Here is a 23,670-nt window from a genome sequence, read left to right on the forward strand (position 1 = left end):
ATTAATAAATAAAGCGCTTCACAATGTCTCCTCCACATATATCTCTCCCCTTCAAAAACACATCAAGGAAACAAATTGCCTTTGCCAAGACAAGAGGAATCACTTTATATCATTTGAAGTTGGACTTTCAGGACAATAATATAGATGTCATAAGGTTCAAAGCTTCAGTGCTGTGATCTGAGGGTAATTCCACCACAGGTGTGCAGCTTAACAGGGTGTTAATTGGGAAGCCTGTGAACACCTCCTCCACAGGCAGCCCAGAAAGCTGTGCCAGGATTTGTTAGTGAATAGAAGAATTCAAAAGCCAAGCCCATGATCAAAAATCAAGAGAAATGTAACTTGTTTTTATACTGCAGCCATTACCACACAAAATGACTTACAGCACATTTTAATTGGAACTGAAGGCTTTTTGACTTTACCACTAATCAGAACCACTTCAGATTTTGGAAATATTTCTCTGCCATGGAAGGAAAATAAAAGAGCCAAATTAAGGGCTGAGGTTTTCTAATAGAAATAACTTCCCTGCGTTTAGCAGGTTGGTTTATTCAGCATGGGTAAGAAAAAAGTCCTGCTGATTCCCTGGGGAATCAGACATCCAAGGTTTCTGCATATAATAGAAGTATGGATAGCTGAAAATGTATTTTTTCCTCTCATAATGCATATTGCTTCTTCCAAACTCTGAACCCTAGCTACTAGGGTAGGAGATTGCAAAGCACTCTTCTCTGGGAAAGTAGTAGCTAACACTGGAAATGAGAGAGCTCAGGATAAGAAATTTACATTCTAATTGGAGCCACAGGGTTCTAAATCCTACATCTTTAGCTTTCCCTGGTTATCCATCCTCTGCTGCTCCTGGAAGACTGCAAGAAACAAAGAATCAATTACTTTCCAGAGACAAATGCCACCATCTCAAAGATAGGACGATTTTGAAAAGCCTTGATGCCTTTCCCTTGGTAGAAGAGTCTTCTACTTTTATGGAAAAATGGTTTGAAATCAAAAGCTTCTGACAATATTATTAAATAAAACAACTTTCCAAGAGCCCTAGTCCCATCCAAAGAGTAATGGTTAGCAATCTTATTCTCTTTTAACCCTCTTAATACATGAGTGTATCATATGCCTAAGAAAAGCAAAAATTCTTTCTTGTATCCAACAATATTTGTACAAAAATGAGATCTAAAACAAAGCATAAAACTCAGAAGGCGTGAATGTCCTTCAGAAGGCACCAAACTTGCCTTCAGCAAAACAGGCACTAAAACACTGAAAGGCAGTGTTCTCCCACAAACACTTCCAGTCACTGCATCCCAATCTAACACTGCATAAAAGCAATAAGCCTCAAATCTCTACAACCAACCAAGGTCACTGAAAACAGAAAAATTGCCCTGTCCTTGGCCTAATGCGGAATACAATTTGATATATGAAAATCTGCTGTAGTAATCTCTTAGCATTTACCATGAGTGATTTGGACCACGTAATTTAAAGAGATCCACAAAACAAAATCTCGTTCAGGCATAAGAAATGAAATTCTTATGATTTTTGATATTTGGATTGGTGTAAACTCTTTGGGTTCCAGCTTATTCTGCCTTATCTTGGTATTACTTTGAATAGAAGATCGAGAATGTAGACCTAGCTCACTGCAGAAGCAGTATAAATCTAGAATTTTTTTTTTCCAATGTGTTTCACAGGACGGAGTTAAACATATCGGACTTTTTAGAACCTTTAATGTGATCATGTTCATTGTGAATCTCTAAAGTGACTATGTAGTGCAGCATATCCTAAAATTTCTTTATCTGTGGTCCTGTTTCCTGCAGAAAATCTAACACAAATAACATTCTGAGAGCTACACTTTAAGAAAGATTACAGGCAACTTGGGCTCCAAGTCTGACAATAGCCCTCTGAGATTGCCAAAATAAGCCACTTGACTTTTTTAGTGTCTCCATTTCTTTCTTTTCAAAGTCTGATGTCCTTCTTATAGACTTCCAGGGATTTTAAAATAATTAAATGTCAGAGATATAAAAGTGTTTTGAAAAGTTAAGAATGTAACACTGGAATAAGGCACCATTTCAATGCCTGTTACCCCATATTGCTAAACCCACCCATTACTGCTTGTTAAAAGTTTTGAGAATTCAAACAATATCAAAATAAAGCAATTTCAATTCAAACCCCAGTGTGATTTAAATACCAGTTAAGTTTGATGGGGCGTCCCTGGTGGCTCACAGGGTAAAGCGTCTGCCTGCAATGCAGGAGACCTGGGTTCGATCCCTGGGTCAGGAAGATCCCCTGGAGAAGGAAATGGCAACCCACTCCAGTATTCTTGCCTGGAAAATCCCATGGACAGAGAAGCCTGGTAGACTACAGTCCATGGGATCGCAAAGAGTCGGACACGACTGAGCGACTTCACTTTCACTTTCACTTTAAGTTTGTTTGTAGCAGTTAAAAGTTACAATTCAAAAAGACAGTCAATAGGGACTAAAGTTCATCTTTTGGTTCAGTCTGCAAACACTTGTATTTTGACTTTACTTTATTGGCACATTAGATAAATACAGTTTTAAGAACCACTGAGGTTCAGATTATGGCCTGGTTTGAGATATCTTTGCCTGTTGGAATAAGTGATTCCAAGGTCCCTAAGACAAAAAGTCAAATCCATTATTCTACTGTGTTGATATAGTGGTGGTACTTGCACACTTGAGAAGAAAATTGAAAACTTAAGCCTTTTGTTTACAAATGAGATCCATAGTTATCCTTTACTAACTTAAAAAAAAATTATCATATAGTCACTTTACAATGTTGTGTTAGTTTCTGCTGTACAGCAAAGTAAATCAGCTATACGTATACAGACACCCCCCCCTCCCTTTTGGATTTCCTTCCCATTTAGATCACTACAGAGCATTGAGTAGAAGTCCCTGTGCTATAAGTAGGTTCTCATTAGTTATCTATTTTACACATAGTATATGTCAGTCCCAACCTCCCAATTTATCCCACGTCCCCTCCCCACTTGGTAACCATGTTTGTTCTCTATGTCTGTGTATTTCTGCTTTGCAAATATGTTCATGTGCACCATTTTTCTAAATTCCACACATATACGCTAATATGATATTTGTTTTCCTCTTTACTTGCTTTTTATTTCAGCTATCTAAACTGCCTCAACTGAGCACTGTTCCAGATCTTGACAAGGGAGTGGTCCTGCCAGGGTAGGAGTGGGATAGAAAGGCTGAAAGGCCTGAATTCTGGTTTCTGAGAGTGTAAGTTTGATCCTCCATTTAGGATTGCAGACTGATCCTTTACTGTGCTTCTCCTTTTCCTTTCCCCAGTTCTCCCCTTTGTTTATTTCCTTCTTCTCCTCTTATTTTCCCTGTTCTTTCCCCAGCCTCCTCTTAATCTATTTCTGAATATATTACAATTCCTTTTCCCCTTCTTTCCTTCCCTCCTTCGTTCCTTTCTTCTTTCCTTCCTCAAAATTCCAAGCAGTGCAGCAGTCAGAGGCCAAACAAAAGATATTATATACAAAATAGATAACCAACATGGACTGACTTCATAGCACAGGGAACTATACTCAATATTTTGTAATAACCTATAAGGGAAAAGGATCTGAAATAGAATATTTATATATAACTGAATCACGGTGCTGTAACCTGAAATTAACACAATATTGTAAACCAACTATACTTCAGCTAAAAAAAAAGACAATAGACCTTCTACTTCTGTTAACCCTTACACTTTTGCCTACACCAAGCACTCTCAGTTGAGTTCTTCATGCTGGCAGAGAGAACCTTACATTTATTCTTGCTGCATTTCATCCTCTGTGATTCAACTCAATCACCCCAACTTTTCAAGATCTTTTGCAATTTTCCTTTTCTGTTACACGGGATATCTCTTGCCAAGATGGTCATATAGAAATTCGGTGAGTGTAGATAAAAAAATGTTGGCTAAGGGAGTACCTTGTGGTCTAGTGGTTAGGATTTGGTGCTTTCACTGCTGCTGCTGGGGTTCAATCCCTGGTCTGGGAACTGAGATCCTGCAAGCCACATGCTGCAGCAAAAAAAAAGTTGGCTAACATAGGAAAAGGAAAAAGTTTGGGTGGGAGAGAGGGTTAGGGTAGTCTATGGGGTGATCTAGTCTGTGAGCTGCAAATCATTGTACTCCAAAGATATTACTATGAGAGCAAAAAAGATGTGGAAGAGGAGGCATGGTTATCCACAGAGGACAACCCACGGGATTGGGTCTCTACATCCCTTTCTCCTGGACCTCCATAACTTTAAGTTACTGAGAATTTCAGAGTAATTGGACATGGAAATGTTGATGAAAGCTGAGATGATGACCACGAGTTCCCATTTATTAATGTTTATGCATCCTTATCTTTTTTTTTTTAAGTTTTTAAAAATTTTGGACGAAAATTACTGTACGATGTTGCATTGTTTTCTGCTGTACAACAATGCAAATCAGCCATAATTATATATATGTTACCTCCCTCTTGAGCCTCCCTCCTCTCCCCCTCATCCCACTGTTATAGGCCAGCACAGGGCACCAGGCTGGGCTCCCTGTGTTATACAGCAACTTCTCACTAGTTATCTATTTTACACATGGTAGTGAACATATGTCAATGCTATTTTTTCCATTTGTCCCACTCTTTCCTTCCCCCACTTGCCCCCAAGTCCATTCTCTTAATGAAGGTAATTTATTTTCTATCAGCAAGAGGTTTGAACAGAAATTCATACATGACCCAAAATTTCAGTCCTCCATCTTCTAACTGATCTCTGCACAATTTAGTGCTCTTTTGTTAAGGACAATATCTGACTGCAAATAACCTAAGCAACAGGTAAATACCCATTTGCCTCATACAGAGGGAAACAGTAAGTAATAATGAAGAGACTAAATGAAGAGCAGAGGTAAAGTTAGAAAGGCCTAATTTTTTAAAGATTCTGAGATGGAAAAACACTTATTTTTTTTTGTAACTAACACTTCTGCCCTGGCTTCAAATAGAAATTTTGGCGTTACCCTGAGCAGGAAAATAGACACCTGCAGGTTCTCTGCAAACCTGTTGTCTACATCATCCTTTCCTGATCAATGTGAAAACAATGTGATTATTTATGTTTAATTTGTTCTGATTATACTCAGTTATAGGTTATTACAAGATATTGGGGAAAATTCCCTGTGCTGTACAGTAAATGCCTGTTGCTTATCTAGTTCATGTATTGTAGTTTGTATCTGTTAATTTGTACTCCTAATTTGTACCCCTCCCCTTCCCTCCCTACTTTGGTAACATAAATTTGTTGAAAACAATAGGATTAAGCCTTTCATTTTCTGATTCCTAAACCTCTGAGAACCAGAAGCATGAGAAATGAGAATAAATTCAATAGAAATTGCCCAATTATTTTACATCTCTTCATTTTAGGAGTACAGAGAAGCACTGCATACATTTATGTTAGCATAAAAAGCGATTTTTAAAAATTTTGTTCCATCTAAATAGAAGCACTGGATTCCTGTTGATCAGTTAGCTTCATCTCAGATTGAGTTTTTCAACCCCTAAACCAATTATGGTAATCACTCAATTGATTTAGAATAGAAAAGATTCATATCTCATACTCTGTAATTACATCAGCTTATACATCAAGCACAATGTATCACAACAGGCATTCCATAGAACAAAACTTTTTACAGATGCATGAGTAGGAGAATCCCCAATAAATTTTCATCTTTCTCTAAAAACAATCCTTAAACATGGATGGGCTTTTGAGGGTGTTTTGTGAGGGTTTTTTTTTTTTTGACACATCACAAAACATCTAACTTATTGTAGATTGTCAACAAATGTTGAAATTATTTGTTATTGTGTTATATAAGGGTCACTTAGTAATAATAACTTCAAGCTAATTAAAAAGCCTAAACATCAGTGCTGCTGATGAGATAATCAGCTTTGGTTAGCGCTGTTAATTTAGCAAATGTAGTTCTTTAAAAACACATTTTCTAAACCAACAATTTATAAAATGAGAGAGTCAGAGAAATGACTACTCAATTCTAGGATAATATCAGAAAAAAAGGCCGAAGGAAAACTGGCCAAAATAAAATGATTACTTCATGTTGCCAGAATAAGAGAGGCTAAGGATAATGTCCTATTCATCTTGTACCTCTCATAATACCTAGCACACAGCCATGTACAAGTTGACCTCTGATGGATTTATTTTTTGAATCACCAGATTTTTATAAACCAAGCAATAGTTGGAAGTCATAGACTTCTGGAACTAGAAGAGTTCTTTTAATATAGTAGAAAGAGCACCTGCTTTGAAATTGGAAAAATACACTTTCAAATAGCAAATCTACCACTAATCAGTTCTGTCCTTAGGCAAGTTACTTATACATTTTGAGGTTCAGTTTTTTCATCTGTAAAATGAGGATATTCTTATGCAAGAATTAGGCAAGATAGCATATGTAAATAGCTTTGCACATTTCCTGGCTCAATAAACGTTAGTTATTATTTCAGTATTATTGTTTTTAAGCATAGATAGGACAGCTTTTTGACAGATGGGAGATAACAGAAATAATAATGATTAATGTTTATTGATATTTGTTATATGCTGGTTATTGTGCTAAGTGGTTTATGAACCTTATTTCATCTATTTACTTTTTTTTTTAACAGTTCATCAGGTAAATGAACCCATTAGATATTTACTCTGACTTTGCAGATAAGGCAACTGAGGCTAATAGAAGGCATGTAATTTGACTAAATTCACACAGCTGGTGAGTAGCAGTTATCCAAGCTGTGTAGGAATAGAAAGTATTACTCTGAGTCCCAAGCTTATAGGGAGACTTTCAAAATCATCCTGATGGATAAAGTCAGAGTCAAGGTTGGCATTCAGAGCTCCTACTTTGCTTCTAAGCTTGTTTTTCCATTTGCCTAATAGGTAAAATAATCCTATCATAAAGGGTTAGGAGATAATGTGGGAATGGAACATAGGCTAGAATTTATGAGGACATGAGGGCACCAAGAAAAGGAGATGAGAGAAAATTGAAGACAAAGCCTTCTGACTTCAGAATTTGGCCTGGGGCCTGCCCTTCAGGCAGGCAGGAAGACTGAAGATCCCTGAGAAGGCAGTTTATTTGTATTCACTCATGCATGCACGCATTTGTTCATTGACTCATACATCCATCCAACAGTTATTTATTAACCATTTATAAAGTACTCATCTCTTCTAGACATCACGGGTACAATGGTGAGCACAACACAGATAAGGCACCCATTCCAGATTTTTGCTTGATGTTGCCAAGATTTGGGGAACCTCATGGAGGCTAAGACATCTGTTAGCTGCTGGACCTCTGAGCCAGAAAATAACAGATTCCTGCTACTCCTGCCTGCATCTTTTGCATTCCTGGCTGGTCAACTTGCTGGTCCCATAATGTCTGGGTTTTCTAAGGACCGAAAGAAACAGGTTTGAAAAGGGAAAGTGGCTTACATAATGAAGGAGAAAAACCTCATTAAGCCAACATCAGAGAGGGATGTATACTCAATAGAACTAATTGCTCTGTTGTGTTTGATGAGTAGTCCATGCTGTAAATTTATGCTAACAATAAATGGTTTCGTGCAAACAAGGTCAAGTCACTTTGCTAGTGAATGGCTTTGGTTTTACAGTTCTGAGTATAGTAACTCAATTTGAAGTTGTTAAAGGCACTTTATCATAGAAAAGGATAATTTCCAGTTACTACTTTGAAGCTTGGTTCATTTACCTCTTGAAGACTCTGTGACATTCCCTAAAATCAATTTGCATTTACTACGTGAGAAATAATATACATAGTATCTTTTTATTGGTGAGGCTTATTTTCTGATACTGGTCAATATGATTTTCTTCTAAGGGAAAATACCAGAATTTTTCCTTTTAAAAATAATAAATCTGTGTTTCATTAATGTGCGAATGAGAGACAAGATAAAATATATGTTATAAAAACTCAACAGGAACCACAGCTTTGGTTTAGACCTTAGGTAAACTGTCCAATACGGTAGCCATTAGCAACATGTAGTTATTGATATGTGAGCACTTTATATGTGACTACTTCAAATTGAGATGTGTAGTAAGTATAAAATACACACTATATTCCAAGACTTAGTACAAGGAAAGTGTATTTTAATATATATTTAATATATACTTTAATATATTTTATATTAACACACTGAAATGAAAATAATTGGGATATATTATGTTTAATAAGTATATTATTCAAGTTAAATTCAGTTATTTCTTTTTACTTTTGAAAATGTGACTACAGGAAATTTTTAATTTAATAACCTTCCAAAAGAGAAATGCCTGGGCCCAGATGGTCTTACTAGTGAATTCTACCATTCTACCATTTAAGGAAGAAGATACCAGTTCTCCATAATCTCTTATAAAAAAACAGAAAAGAGCAAACACTTCCTAAATCATTGTATGAGACCATTATTAGGCTAATAACAAAACCAGATAAAGACATTACAAGAAAGAAAAATTACACCAATATTTCTCATGGGCATAGAAATAAATATCCTCAACAAAATATTAACAAATGAAATACAATAAAGTTTATAAAGAATTATATACCATAATCAAGTGAGATTTATAAAAGGTATTCAAGACTGGTTCAACATTCAAAACATAATCAATGTAATCCAGGACAATAGTCTAAAGAGAAAAAAACACATAATCATATCAATTGATTTAGAAAAAGCATTTGACAAAGTTCAATACCAATTCACAACTGAAAAAAAAAAAAAAACCTCTCAGCAAACTAGGAATAGAGGGGAACTTCCTTAAATAGATTTTTTAAAAATCTACCGAAACCCTATAGCCAATATCATAGTTAATGGTGGAAAAAATGGCACTTTCTCCTAATATCAAGAACAAGGCAAGTGTGTCCTCTCTCACTATTCAGTACAGTTTTAGTTAATGCTATTAGATGAGAAAAGAAAAGATATACAGACTAGAAAGGAAGAAATAAAACTCTCTACTTACAGACAGCATGATTCGCAGAAAATCCCAAAGAATCGACAAAAATTCTTTCAGAACTAGTAAGTGACAAGGTTGCAATACACAAAGGTCAATTGCTTTCCTATATGCCAACAATAAACAAATAGAATAAATGGAATTTGAAATGTTAAATAACTACCATTTATAATAGCATTTAAAAGGCAAGTACTTAGGGGTAAAGATCTAAATAAATGGAAAAATAACTCATGTTCATGGATTGGAAGACTGGATCCACTTTTCTCTTTCTTGTCCTTCTGGAATCCCTGTTATGTGTAAGTTGGCATGCTTTATATTATTCCATAGATCTCATATGGTGATTTCATTTTTTTCATTTGTCTTTCTGTCTGCTATTCTGATTGGGTGATTTCCATTACAGATCACTTGTTCATTCTTCTTCATTATTTAGTCTGCTATTCATCGCCTTTTGCTAGTTTTTTATCTAGGCAATTGAGTTGTCTAATTTTGATTGATTCCTCTTTGTAGTTTCTAGTTCCTTGTTCCAGTGATCTGCATTTTTATTGATAATCTTTCTTAATCCCTTCATGAGGAATTAAGTTTCATTAGTTCCTTTAGTCTTAATTCCTTAACCTCCTTTTGAGTGTGGTATACAGGAGAGGTCTGTTTCATTGTTCTTTCAGGAAATTTCTCTTGTTCTTTTAATTAGAAGTAGTTTCTCTGCTTCTTCACTTTCCTTAAATTTCTCTGACTCTATGATCTGTCTTGCTGCTAGTCGCTTCAGTCGTGTCCGACTCTGTGTGACGCCATAGACGGCAGCCCACCAGGCTCCCCTGTTCCTGTGATTCCCCAGGCAAGAACACTGGAGTTGTTTGCCATTTCCTTCTCCAAATGATCAGTCTTGAAGGACTGATTTTATGTTAGAGTATCCCTGTGTAGACTACCTGAGTCCAATATTTTTGGTGTGAGAGCTATTTTTTTATGTGCATGCCTGCTGTGTCTTTCTACAGGTTGTGCTAGCCATTGCTCCCTTGATGGGGGGTGTGTTTCATGTTGTGGTGACCAGAGCATGCACAGGATATTGGGCAGGACTTCCCTTTTGCTCTGTGGCTGTCAAAGCCCTGCTGGGGGCAGGGTCTGCTCCACAGTTGTTAGAGTAGAAGCCCCCAGATCTGGTTCTAAGCTGCAATGTGTGGTAGGTGAAACTGGAACATTCTCACTGGGAAAAGAACCACTGCATATTCCTCCCCAGGGGTTGTCCACCAGGGATGTGGGATTCTGTGATGCTGCCCACCATTTGCTGTGAGTGCCCACAAAGTCCGCTGCTGTTGGCACCACCCCCAGACCTGTCCCCACTCTGGGAGTGCTAATAATCAGCTCAGATGTCAGCCCCAACTCTGGTGAGTGTGAGCTCCCAAAGCCCACCAGAGCCACACCCACTGTGGGAACACTGACAATCAGCAATTTCATGCTCTGCAAATGACAATGTTAAGAGAACGAAAAGACAAGCTGCAGAGTGGGGAAAATATTTTCAGAGCATATAACTGATAAAGGACTATTATCAAGAATGTTTAAGAACTCTTAGAACTCAACAATAAGAAAATAAACAACCCAATTAAAAATGGGCAAAAGACCTGAATAGATATTTCATCAAAGAGGACATACAGATGGCAAATAAGCATATGAAAAAGTGCTCAACATCATTTGCCATTAGGGAGCTGTGAATTAAAACAACATTGGGATACAACTACACACCTATTAGAAATACTAAAATCTGAAAACTGACAATACCAATTGATGACCAGAATGGAAAAGCAATGGGAATTTTCATTCATTGCTAGTGGAAATGCAAAATAATGTAGTCTCTTTGGAAGACAGTTTGGCAATTTCTTACAAAACTAAGTCTAATATTCTCATATGATCAGCAATCTAATAACTATTTACCTAAATAACTGACGACATGTTACACAAAAACTTGCATGCAAATGCTTATAAAATCTTTATTCATCATTGCCAATCCTGGAAACAACTGAGATATCTTTCAATAAGTGGATGAATAAACAAACAAATATTTATATAATGAAATTTTATTCAGTGGTAAAATGAATTATCAAGCCACAAAAAGACATGGGTGAATCTTACATGCAAATTACTACATGAAAGAAGGCTGTCTGAAAAGACTACACATTGTGGGATTTCGATTATATGATGTTTTGAAAAAAGAAAAGCTACAAAGACAGTAAACAGGTCAGTGGTTGCTAAAGTTTGGGGTTGGGGAGGAGGGTTGTATAGGTGAATCACAGGAGATTGTTTTATTCAGTAAGTCTATTCTGTGTGATGATGTAATGGTGAATATGACATTAGTATTTGTCAAGTCCCATAGAACAAATACAAAGAGTGAACCTTAATGTATGCAAGTTTTAAAAAATCATTTAGAAAGTTGGAGGATTCCAGAGTGGAATGTAGAATGTGACAAAACAGTCTAACTGTATTACAGGTGTATAAAACGACCTCACTGAAGGGGGTGGGGGAATAAGGCACTGACCTAAGTAACTTTGGAAATGAGTGGAGTTGTAAGGCTGAAAGCAAAAGGAACTCTACCTAAGGACTACTCTAGTTGATAAAGCTTTCCCCATGGGCATATGGGGTAATCAACAACTACTCTTGTTGTTCAGTGGCTACGTCATGTCCAACTTTTTGTGACCCCAGGGACTGCAACACATCAGACTTTCCTATCCTTCACCGTCTCCCAGAGCTTGCTCAAACTCATGTCCATTGAGTGTCGGTGATGCCATCCAACCATTTTGTCCTCTGTTGTCCCCTTCTCCTCCTGCCCTCAATCTTTTCCACCATCAGGGTCTTTTCCAATGAGTTGGTTCTTCACATTACATGGCCAAAGTGGGGCTTCATCTTCAGCGTCAGTCCTTCCAATGAATATGCAGGGTTGATTTCCTTTAAGATTGATAAGTTTGATCTCCTAGCAGTCCAAGGCACTCTCAAGAGTTTTCTCCAGCACCACAATTCAAAAACATCAATTCTTCAGTGCTTAGCCTTCTTTATGGTCTAACACTTCTGTCCATACATGACTATTGGAAAAACCATAGCTTTGACTATATGGATCTTTGTGGTCTCTACTTTTTAATATGCTGTCTACGTTTGTCATACCTTTTCTTCCAAGGAGCAAATGTCTTTTAATTTCATGGCTACAGTCACAATCCACAGTGATTTTGGAGCCCAAGAATATAAAATCTGCCACTGTTTCCATTTTTTCCCCATCTATTTGCCATGAAGTGTGATGGGACCATATGCCATGCCACTCCCATCAGGAAGCTTGCACAAGCTTCTTATCCTCATCAATCAAAGGGCAGATGGAAGAACCAAGAACTACAATCCCATGACCTGCAGAACAAAAAACACAATCGTGGAAGACTAATGATCACATGGATCACAATCTTGTGTAACTCAGTGAAGCTATGAGCCATGAGAAGGATGAGTCTTGGCGGAGAGTTCTGATAAAATGTGGCCCGCTGGAGAAGGGAATGGCAAACTACTTCAGTATTCTTGCCTTGAGAACTCCATGAACTCCATGAACAGTGTCAAAAAGACAAAAAGCCAAACAGCTATAAGAACATGTAAACATGTATACTGGAATAAACAACTAAGTAAATGGATGATGGATAGTGGGTGCCAAGTTTCTCACTGTTGGAATAAGAGATTACAAAAAAGCAAGAGGAAGAGGCTAGAATGAATTGGTGATATCAGTATGACTTCATGACTAGCTTAATATATAGATAACTACATATAGGAATGTTTGTAGATTTATGTATACATAATGGTTTGTAATTCCTTGGTGGCTTAGAGGATAAAGCGTCTGCCCACAATGTGGGAGACCCAGGTTCGATCCCTGGGTAGAGAAGATCCCCTGGAGAAGGAAATGGCAACCCACTTCAGTACTCTTGCCTGGAAAATCCCATGGACGGAGGAGCCTGATAGGCTATAGTCCATGGGGTCACAAAGAGTCAGACACGACTGAGCGACTTCACTTCACTTCACTTCAGTGGTTTGTATACACACATATATCTTCTTGCTCCATCAGCTGAGAGGGCCTAGAAACAATGACACTCCAATACCTAGTACTCAGATCTTGGTTTTTATACTGTTCTTCAAAAAAAAGGAACCAAGGCCCCTTGGAGAGATGGCAGATTTTAGGAGGGGGAGGGCAATAAATATACAAGATGAGCCTGGAGCATTTCATAGTACCAGAAAATAAGGAAATACAACCAAATAAACAAACCACAGTGGTTGACATATGACAAGGGATACAGGAACTAGGTGACTGTTGTTGTTCAGTCACTCAGTCCTTTCCGACTCCTTGTGATCCCATGGACTGCAGCACACCAGGCTTCCCTGTCCTTCACCATCTCCCAGAGCTTGCTTAAATTCATGTCCATTGAGTCAGTGATGCCATCCAACATCTCATCCTCTGTCGTCCACTTCTGCTCCTGCCTTCAATCTTTCCAAACATCAAGGTCTTTTGCAATAAGTCAGCTCTTCACATCAGGTGGCCAAAGTATTGGAGCTTCAGCTTCAGCATCAGTCCTTCTAATGAATATTCAGCACTGATTTCTTTTAGGATGGACTGATTGGATCTCCTTGCTGTGCAAGGGACTCTCAAGAATCTTCTCCAACAACACAGTTCAAAAGCATCAATTCTTCTGTGCTCCGCCTTCTCTATGGTCCAACTCTCACATCGATACATGACTACTGGAAAAAAACATAGCTTTGACTGTATGGACCTTTGTTGGCAAAGTAATGTCTCTGCTTTTTAATATGCTGTCTAGGTTGGTCATAACTTTTCTTCCAAGGAGTAAGCGTCTTTTAATTTCATGGCTGCAATCACCATCTGCAGTGATTTGGGAGCCCCCCCCCCCCCAAATAAAGTTTGTCACTGTTTCTGTTGTTTCCCCATCTATTTGTCAAAAAGTGATGGGACTGGATGCCATGATCTTAATTTTTTGAATGTTGAGTTTTAAGCCAGCTTTTTCACTCTCCTCTTTCACCTTCATCAAGAGGCTCTATAGTTCCTCTTCACTTTCTGCCATAAGGGTGGTGTCATCTGCATATCTGAGGTTACTGATATTTCTCCCAGCAATCTTGATTCCAGCTTGTGCTTCATCCAGCCCCATATTTCACATGATGTACTCTGCATATAAGTTAAATAAGCAGGGTGACAATATACAGCCTTGATGTACACCTTTCCCAATTTTAAACCAGTCCATTGTTCCATGTCTGATTCTAGGTGCTGCCTCTTGACCTGCATACAGGTTTCTCAGGAGACAGGTGAGATGGTCTGATATTCCCATCTTTTTAAGAATTTTCTGCCTGAAAGGATTATTAATTGTCAAAGCTGGGGCAACTTAAACAACAAAATAAATAAAGTAGTATTGGATTATAACCCAAAGAGTAAAATAAATATTCATGAGTCCACACTGATAGAAATAAATGAATAAATACATGGGGGGAAAGAAACAAAGTTCCTATATAGAACAATTCCAAATATTTTATATAGATACTGTCTTTAAAGGAGGTGGCGCTTAACTCCTGAACTCAAGTATGTAGTGATTTGCTTTCAAAGAGTACAGTATGCAGAGGGAGAAACAAAAGAGCAACTGTACAGTGGAGAAACCCAACAAACATCAAGGTTAACATCAACAGTGACAAGTCACATTAATGGTATAGACTTTTGAAATGATGTGATGAGAAAGGCAGTTGACCTCTTGCGGTCTTCCTACCCAAATCCCATAATCCCAGTCTAATTATAAGAAAAACATCTAATAAACCCCAGTTGATGGACATTCTACAAAATATCTGACCAGTACTCCTCAAAACTGTCAAAGAGCATCAAAAACAGGAAAGTCTAAGAAATTGTCACAGCCGAGAGGTGTCTAAAGAGACACAATAATTAAATGTAATATTGTATTCTGGATAGATCCTAGAACAATAAAAGGACACTAGTGGAAAGTTAAGATAATCTGAATGAAGTATGGGCTTTTGTTAAAATATAATACATTGTTTCATTAATGATAACAAATGCACCATTCTAATGTAAGTGAAGTGAAGTAAAGTCACTCAGTCATGTCCGACTCTTTGCGACCCTGTGGACTGTAGCCTACCAGGCTCCTCTGTCCATGAGATTTTCCAGGCAAGGGCACTGGAGTGGGTTGCCATTTCCTCCTCCAGGGGATTTTCCCAAATCAGGGATCGAACCCAGGTCTCCCACATTGTAGATAGAGGCTTTACCATTTGGGCCACTAAGGAAATCTACGCTAGGGAAGAATACATTAGTCTTCTAAGGTAAGATACTATGAATAGGGGAAAATGGATTTGAGGCTAATGGGAATTCTCTGTACTATTTTTACCATAATTTTGTTAATTTAAAACTGTTCAAAAATAAAAATAACTTTTTTGAAGTATTTTGAGCCTATATATCCCCAAAGGAGTTTTTATTTTCATTTTTTACTAACCTTGAGAAGTTTCAAAGCAATCCAAAGCTTCTACAGCTCTTTTCTCCTGTTACCTGCCATTGGTTCAGTTCGGTTCAGTTCAGTCGCTCAGTTGTGTCCAACTCTTTATGACCCCATGAACCGCAGTGCGCCAGGCCTCTCTGTACATCACCAACTCCCAGAGTCCACCCAAACCCATGTCCATTGTGTTGGTGATGCCATCCAACCATTTCATCCTCTGTCATCCCCTTCTCCTCCTGCCCTCAATCTTTCCCAGCATCAGGGGCTTTTCAAATGAGTTAGCTCTCCACATCAGGTGGCCAAAGTATTGGAGTTTCAGCTTCATCAGTCCCTCCAATGAACACCCAGGACTGGTCGCCTTTAGGATGGACTGGTTGGATCTCCTTGCAGTCCAAGGGACTCTCAAGAGTCTTCTCCAACACCACAGTTCAAAAGCATCAATTCTTCGGCCCTCAGCTTTCTTTATAGTCCAACTCTCACATCCACATATGACTACTGGAAAAACCATAGCCTTGACTAGACAGACCTTTGTTGGCAAAGTAATGTCTCTGCTTTTTAATATGCTAAGTTGGTCGTAACTTTCCTTCCAAGGAGCAAGCATCTTTTAATTTCATGGCTGCAATCACAATCCGCAGTGATTTTGGAGCCCAGAAAAATAAAGTCTACCACTGTTTCCACTGTTTCCCCATCTATTTGCCATGAAGTGATGGGACTGGATGCCATGATCTTAGTTTTCTGAAGGTTAAGCTTTAAGCCAACTTTTTCACTCTCTTCTTTCACTTTCATCAGGAGGCTCTTTAGTTCTTCTTCACTTTCTGCCATTGGTAAGCAAAGAGAAATGGGAATTCCATTGGGAATTGTCATTTTCTCTGAATTAAGGGAATTGTTAGGATGGTGCTGGCAACAGCATTTGAGTCATAAATATTTGACTTTGTGGTTGATGTATTTTATTCTTCCAGGATCTCTTTCTTTGATAGCAGGAGGCTGAAACCCTTACATTTCCTATTACTCATAAACCTTCAGAGCTGAGGGCTCCTGGCCATTCATCGAGCCATTTCTTAGAAGGATGGAAGGAAAGAAGGACAGAGGAGCTAAACAAAGATTTTATTATCTTGAGTAAGTACTAATTGCCATAATGCTAAGCATCTTAGACATACTTAGCTGTGGATTATGGATTAAAATTACCCTGCTTTATTTTTTCTAGCAAGCACTGTGTTACTAATAAGGTTCACAGAGTTTGCCTTTTTCTATTAGGAAGTAAAAGAAACTTGGAGCTCATTAGCTAGTTGGATCTTTTAGACATAATGCTCAGAGGAAGGAAATGTGAGAGAGTGGTAGGGATTTGGGGAGGCGTTTACAATTTACAGCTCAATGAGATGCAAAAATATTCATTGTTAATAGCTTCTGCTGGGAGTTCAGCAATCCCAAAAGGAAAAGGAGTATTGACTCATTGGTCTATAGAAGCCACCTGCCTGTTTCTTAAATTGTTTTGAAGGAGCCAGTAAGTGCCCCATGAATATATCCTGGCACCTGCATGGCAATATCCAAACTCACACTTTGTTTTTTAAAAGTTATGTATCATGGGTAAATGAAATGAAAGGGACATCTGAGTGAAAGAAGAAAATTGTGAAGACTTTAAGAGAGTTGAGTGAATGTAAACTCACATGAGACTAGTCTTTAAACTCAGTTTAGCTCATTGCATCCCACCATCTTCCTACTCTACCTTTTCCCTTCCTAACATCTGCCACCAGTATCACAAGCATTCCAGACTTACAGGGAAAGCTGGAAGCTTCTTCACTGTGGCAAAAAGTAGTGAAGTAACTGTGGATTATGTGGTCCTGGAATCATGTTCTTTCACTGCCCTACTGCTGGATGATGCTCTTATCTTCCATGAAGTTTGCCAGGGCTGCCCTTAGAAGGTGCACATTAAGTCACAGTGTCAGAATAATGATAGTGAACACACAGCATTTACTATGTGCCAGGCTCTTTTCTGGGCACTTTTCATAGATTACCTCATTGTAATCAAGTTCATTCCTCTGTGAGGTACATGTAGTTTTCTTTTTCCCATTGTTTAGATGAGGAAACTGAAGCACACAGCCTGTTTTTGAGATTTATTTTTTACAGGTTGATGCCTCACCTGTGCCACACAAGCCCCCATAAACCTTAGATTTGTCTTAAAGGAGGGTGATTTCTTTTGTTTATGGGTGTTTGCCTCTCCCTCTCCACTGCTTCTCTTTCTAAAGATGGTATTTCTAACCTGCGAAGCCTTGATATGCCTGTCTCCTGAAATCCTTTTCCTTTCCATGTAAAGGCAAGTGGGGTCCTTTTTGGCAACAGTGTCTAGCATTTCCAACCATCTGCACGTGCCTACATCCTTCTTGCTCTGAAAGCTGTCTACACATCAGTCTTTCTCAACACCTCTTGCCTTAGCTCTCCTGACAGACCTGCTTTGCCTTCAATCTCTCTTTCCATCCATTTCTAGGTGACCAGCATCACCACAGAACTCCAAATCTTTGGAACTGACTTCATTTAGCACGGTAGGTTCTCCTTTTCCCTTTCCGGTCTTCCCATTTGGAAGGGAAAGTCTTTTTTATGTCTTTAATCTTGCTGCTTTCTGGCCTCTGAGACCTTGATATTTCACCTCTGCAACCAGTTTCTAACTGTGCTGAAACATCACTTAAATTGTCTCTATGTATTGATTACATTTCTTCCTATTTAAGGATGCTGCACTATATTTCTGTTTAGGCTCACTAACACCTTTGGGTAACAGAGAACCAAAGGAGTCTGAGTTACAGACATTATGTAGTGTGATAAGTATGGCTACATAGGCAATCATAATATATAAATATATCAAAATAACATTCTATATACCTTAAAGTTATACAATGTTACACATCAAATTTATTCAATAAGAATAATAATGTGCCACTAAAGCACTCCTTTTGTTGCTTATATATCTTAAACATAAGTATTAATATATTCTAATCTAGAGTATATTTTTAAAAATATTTATTTATTTATTTATTTATTTCTGGCTGTACTGAGTCTTTTTTGTTGCACATAGTCTTTCTCTAGTTGTGGCAAGTGGGGGCTACTCTCTAGGTGTGTTGTGCAGGCTTCTCGTTGCAGTGGCTTCTCTTGTTGCAGAGCACAAGCTCTAGACATGTGGGCTTCAGTAGTTGTAGTACTTAGGCTCAGTAGTTGTGGTGCACAGGCTTAGTTGCCCCATGGCATGAGGGATCTTCCTCTACCAGGGATCAAACATGTATCCCCTGCACTGGCAGGCAGATTCTTAACCACTGGACCACCAGGGAAACCCTAACCTAGTGTATATTAACAAAAAATGTTCTGAAAGCACATACTGTGTTCAGAAACTTTACTGCTCTTGAGAGAAGTAATACAAGAGACCCAAAGATGTATTTAACAATATCAGTGAGGACTATATTCATAGTGAAGTAAAATAACTCATACATGATGCTTAGGTGACTCAGTACCAATTAATACTATTTGTCAAGTGTTCTGGAATATGTAAAATATTGGATTTGTCCTGGGTGGTTGGAGGGACAAAATCTTGCTGGAACAAAACCCATTTAACTGAGAACAGTTATTTTTCATTCTATCAGTTCAATTCAGTTCAGTCGCTCAGTCGTGTCCGACTCTTTGTGACCCCATGAATTGCAGCACGCCAGGCCTCCCTGTCCATCACCACCTCCCGGAGTTCACTCAGACTCATGCCCATTGAGTCAGTGATGCCATCCAGCCAGCTCATCCTCAGTCGTCCCCTTCTCCTCCTGCCTCCAATCCCTCCCAGCATCAGAATCTTTTCCAATGAGTCAACTCTTCGCATGAGGTGGCCAAAGTACTGCAGTTTCAGCTTTAGCATCATTCCTTCCAAAGAAATCCCAGGGCTGATCTCCTTCAGAATGGACTTGTTGGATCTCCTTGCAGTCCAAGGGACTCTTAAGAGTCTTCTCCAACACCACACTTCAAAAGCATCAATTCTTCGGCGCTCAGCTTTCTTCACAGTCCAACTCTCACATCCATACATGACCACAGGAAAAACCATAGCCTTGACTAGACGGACCTTAGTTGGCAAAGTAATGTCTCTGCTTTTGAATATACTATCTAGGTTGGTCATAACTTTTCTTCCAAGAAGTAAGAATCTTTTAATTTCATGGCTGCAGTCACCATGTGCAGTGATTTTGGAGCTCAAAAAAATAAAGTCTGACACTGTTTCCACTGTTTCCCCATCTATTTCCCATGAAGTAATGGGACCGGATTCCATGATCTTCGTTTTCTGAATGTTGAGCTTTAAGCCAACTTTTTCACTCTCTTCTTTCACTTTCATCAAGAGGCTTTTTAGCTCCTCTTCACTTTCTGCCATAAGGGTGATGTCATCTGCATATCTGAGGTTATTGATATTTCTCCCAGCAATCTTTATTCCAGCTTGTGTTTCTTCCAGTCCAGCGTTTCTCATGATGCACTCTGCATAGAAGTTAAATAAGCAGGGTGACAATATACAGCCTTGACGTACTCCTTTTCCTATTTGGAACCAGTCTGTTGTTCCATGTCCAGTTCTAACTGTTGCTTCCTGACCTACATGCAGATTTCTCAAGAGGCAGGTCAGGTGGTCTGGTATTCCCATCTCTTTCAGAATTTTCCACAGTTTATGGTGATCCACACAGTCAAAGGCTTTGGCATAGTCAATAAAGCAGAAATAGATGTTTTTCTGGAACTCTCCTGCTTTTTCCATGATCCAGAGGATGTTGGCAATTTGATCTCTGGTTCCTTTGCCTTTTCTAAAACCGGCTTGAACATCAGGGAGTTCACGGTTCATGTATTGCTGAAGCCTGGCTTGGAGAATTTTGAGCATTACTTTACTAGCATGTGAGATGAGTGCAATTGTGTGGTAGTTTGAGCATTCTTTGGCATTGCCTTTCTTTGGGATTGGAATGAAAACTGACCTTTTCCAGTCCTGTGACCACTGCTGAGTTTTCCAAATTTGCTGGCATCTTGATTGCAGCACTTTCACAGCATCATCTTTCAGGATTTGAAACAGCTCAACTGGAATTCCATCACCTCCACTAGCTTTGTCCTATATGAAGTATAAAATACTTGAGAATGCTATTTGCAATCAGCTTACTAATGAAGAGTTTTAAATTATTTCTTATTTTGACAGCAGGAAAGGGTTTTTAACAAGGAGAAGAAATGAAGAACAAAAATGTATATATTGAATATTCAAAGTTATTGAGAAGAAGGTAAGGGAGTCACTAAGAGGGAAGAAAGGGAAAAAACTTGCTCAGATTTCTTAGAGTTACCTAAGATTTTCCTGATTCTGCTGAACCACTGAAGCAACTATCCTTTCTTAAACTCTTGCTGCATGATAGATATTTTGTTACTTATATTTTCTATAACTCAACAGCAAGCCTATATTTTATGTGAGATTATCAATGTCCAAAGTTAGGTAACCTGACCAGAGACCAAAGCTAGCAGGTGGCAGAACTGGGATTAAACTTCATGCTCAGCTCACTCCCACACCCTTATCTCTTACCTATTCAGCAGAGCTACTTGTGTGCACTACTCATCAGCACATTCATGCTGCAGAGGAGGGGATGCTATTGACATGTGGCTGTGAATGCATGAGTAGTTTCTATGATTTACGAGGATGGATCTTGTATTAAAAAACATTTATTTCATAAAATAATGCATGTCTGAGATTTAAAAATCAGAAACATGCAAACAAACAGGAAACAAAGAAATGTAGACTCTTCCACAAACACTTCTATGTAAAGCCAGACAATCTTGGCATCATCATATCTATTTTTATAGTCCATAATCATGTAAAAATCAAAGGATTCAGGCATTTTAAGGCTTTATTTATGCACTGCCATATTGCCAGAATAATTGTTTCAGCATAGTATATGATATTAAAATGAAACTTCATTATTAGAAATTTGTTAATTGAGGTACCATGGAATCAGAGTCAAGCTTCTGTGACATCTCTGAAATTTCCATCTAGAGAAAGCTCTAAGATTTATCATTTTTTTTTTTTGCTGAAATAACAACTAGTTAGAGTTTATAATGATGGAAAGTACTACCTTCATAATAGTGACAATGACATTGGAAAAAAAAGATTATATTTATTTCCCTGGTGCTCAGCAGTAAAAAGCCTGCCTGCCAATGCAGGAGATTCAGATTTGATCCCTGGGTTGGGAACATCCCCTGGAGGAGAAACTGGCAACCCACTCCAGTATTTTTGCCTGGGAAATCCCATGGACAGAGGAACCTGGAGGGCTACAGTCCATCAGGTTGCAAAGAGTCAGACACAACAGTGACTACATAACAACAATATTTACCAAGAGATATCAAAAACATGTGAAGAATAATTTAAATCACTTTGAAGTACACCAAGGCAATTATTGGAAAAGCAACCCATGTTCTTGGATGGGAAGACTCAGTTTTCAAAAGCAGTAAATTCTAAATTTATTCATAAATTCAATGTAATAGCAATATGACTTGCAGTAGATATTATTTACTTATTTAATTTTGATGATGTGGGTAGGAATAAGAAAAAGTCACTCTAAAACTCATATGGAAAAATAAATAACAATAATAGGGAAATTTTAGAAATGAGGGTAAGACCATTTCTGTCAATCAGTAAAACATTTTATAGGCTCTCAATAATATGATATTAGTACATAAATATTAAGGGAGTCAATTTAAACAGAAAAGAAAATACACTAAACTGAAATACATACAATATTTTATGATATAGGTAGCCTCTCAGATCAGTACTGAAAAGACAGATATTTTACATATTGTTTTGGAAAATCTGTCTGTAAAATAGTAACTTTGACTCTATCTCACACCATCTACCAGGATAAATTCCAAGTAGATCAAAGATATAAATCAAACCCTATAAATGCTAGAAGAAAACATGGAGAAATTATTTGATTACCTCAAAGTGGGGAGGGTCTTTTAAATTTCAAAATTCAGTAACTATAACATTAAAAATGGATAAATCTGATTTATGGATAAACTACCTAAAATAAATGTTTCTGCTTAAAAAATCATCAAATCAAAAGACATGAAAAAACTAAGAAGAAGAGTACAATTTATAATACAAATAGCTCACACAGCTCAATGTTTTTTAAAAAAACCTAATCAAAAAATGGGCAGAAGACCTAAACAGACATTTCTCCAAAGACACAGGCACTCAACATCGCTAAAAGATGCTCAACATCGCTAATTATTAGAGAAATGCAAATCAAAACTACAATGAGATATCACTTCACACTGGTCAGAATGGACATCATCAAGAAGTCTACAAATAAATGCTGAAGAGGGTCATCATGAGAAAGTCTATAAGTAATAAATACTAAAGAGGGTGTAGAAGAAAGGGAATCTTCCTACACTGTTGACAAGAATGAAAATTGGTGAGGCTGTTATCAAGAACAATATGGAAGTTCCTTTAAAAACTCAAAGTTGTCATGTGATCCAGCAATCCCACTCCTGGACATGTATCTAGAAAAGACAAAAACTTTAATTCAAAAAGATACATCCACCCCAATGTTTGTTTTTTTTTTTCTTTTTTATTTATTTTTTTTTAATTTTAAAATCTTTAATTCTTACATGTGTTCCCAAACATGAACCCCCCTCCCACCTCCCTCCCCATAACATCTCTGTGGGTCATCCCCATGCACCAGCCCCAAGTATGCTGTATCCTGCATCAGACATAGACTGGCGATTCAATTCTTACATGATAGTATACATGATAGAATGCCATTCTCCCAAATCATCCCACCCTCTCCCTCTCCCACGGAGTCCAAAAGTCCGTTATACACAGCAGTGTCTTTTTTCCTGTCTTGCATACAGGCTCGTCATTGCCATCTTTCTAAATTCCATATATATGTGTTAGTATACTGTATCGGTGTTTTTCTTTCTGGCTTACTTCACTCTGTATAATCGGCTCCAATGTTTTTGAAAGTGAAAGTGTTAGTCACTCATTTGTGTCCAGCTCTCTGCAACCCTGTGGACTATAGCCTGTCAGGCTCATCTGTCCATGGGATTTCCCAGGCAAGAATACTGGAATGGGTTACCATTTCCTTCTCCAGGGGATCTTCCCAACCCAGGGATCAAACCTAGATCTCCTGCAATCCAGTAGGTTTCCTTACCTGGGATCCGGGAACCTGGAACCTGGGAGGCCCCAG

Source organism: Capricornis sumatraensis, chromosome X (genome assembly GCF_032405125.1).
Source record: "Capricornis sumatraensis isolate serow.1 chromosome X, serow.2, whole genome shotgun sequence".
Classification (NCBI taxonomy): Eukaryota; Metazoa; Chordata; class Mammalia; order Artiodactyla; family Bovidae; genus Capricornis; species Capricornis sumatraensis.